This window comes from Ctenocephalides felis, unplaced genomic scaffold, assembly GCF_003426905.1.
Source record: "Ctenocephalides felis isolate EL2017-DRISC unplaced genomic scaffold, ASM342690v1 CF-g0.4_SCAFFOLD_03570, whole genome shotgun sequence".
Taxonomy (NCBI): domain Eukaryota; kingdom Metazoa; phylum Arthropoda; class Insecta; order Siphonaptera; family Pulicidae; genus Ctenocephalides; species Ctenocephalides felis.
The window spans coordinates 24,179,787-24,181,201 of NW_020539724.1; the positions used below are offsets into that span (position 1 = coordinate 24,179,787).

General features: G+C 29.5%; 1 non-coding gene across 1 annotated transcript; it reads right to left on the reverse strand.

Annotated features, from left to right (window-relative positions):
- Positions 1 to 267: 267 nt before the first annotated feature.
- Trnak-cuu lies at positions 268 to 340 on the reverse strand. The gene has a single exon. It is a non-coding gene; the product is annotated as a tRNA-Lys (tRNA).
- Positions 341 to 1,415: the final 1,075 nt, after the last annotated feature.

The following is a 1,415-nucleotide window of genomic DNA, read 5'->3' on the forward strand; positions in this document are numbered from 1 at the left end:
TTCCCACCACATTTTTATAACGTGTTTCCCTGTATTTTTTTTTTTTTTTTTAACTGTGAGATCAACACTGGGCAGGGAGTGTGTGGCGATATCAAGCAGGCTGGTTTTTAATTTGTAAAAAACAATGGGACATGTCATGTATATTTTTGATATCGAAGTATTTTTATAGTCAATAAATTTGATATATTTTTTATGTTGGGAGTTTCTAATTTAATATATTGTCATAATCATTACGACTCCCACAAATACTTAATAAAAAAAAATATGCGCCCAACGTGGGGCTCGAACCCACGACCCTGAGATTAAGAGTCTCATGCTCTACCGACTGAGCTAGCCGGGCTTGCTAAGCCAGCATGTATTTAGATTTGGCAAGGCAAGTCCAGATTCAATTCAGACATAAACTATCAAAACTAAAAATAACAGCTCGTTAGTCCAAACTGAATTTCGATCATTGCAAAAAAAACTAATCAGCACGTTTGCCAAATGAAATCTTTCGAAAGGCTTCCAAATTTTAAAAATCGATTAAGGATTTTTTGCAAAAACAAATTTTCTGACAATTCTAGAGAAACGACTCTACCGATCTGGCGTTTTTGAGAAAACGTCGACGAAAGTTCTGAATTCGGCTCACATGACAAAATCGCTTGTTCAAGCATTATTCCAAACTTCGGTGAATTTTGAAAATTGAACTACAAATCATAATCTAATATCATAATAAAAAGTTTCAGCAAAAACGTGAATAAAAATGTCAAATATTAATACGAAGAAACTATTCAGCACGATTTCAGGCTAAAACGTGGACAAAAAATGGTATATTTTACACTGCTTTATATTTTTTACGTCTTGCAAAATTAAGCAATGCAAACCCTTATTCAGTTAAATCGAATGGCTTTTAAATTTTCCCCATAAATTATTTAAACACAATAATATTTCAGACAATTTACTCTGCCTCTAAATATCCGATAATATGCGATAATAATATCATATAAGCTATTATTGAAATTATTTTTAGTATAAATTTATGAGTTGGTTAGAGATTTAAATAAATCTTCATACAAAAATAGAAATACAAACAATAAGTACAATGTATATATGTATATTAGTTTTTAAATCTATTTTGTTATTTCGAAGGCGTGGACAATTTAAAACAAAAAAAAGCAATCGTATTTTCACCACCGTTACAAAAATAAAAGAGCTTTATATAAAATTAATTATTTGATAGATTTTTTTATCGAAACTAGTAAATTCAATTTTCAAGTGTCTGTAACATATAAAAATCGTTAATAAATATAGTATTAATAACGCTTGAACTAACATTCGATATAGGATTATTGAAATTGATGGAGTTATTGCGTTTTTATTACGTTTTCTGGTCATTGCGCAATTTCCACGATAGAATACGTTTTAAAAATTGAAAA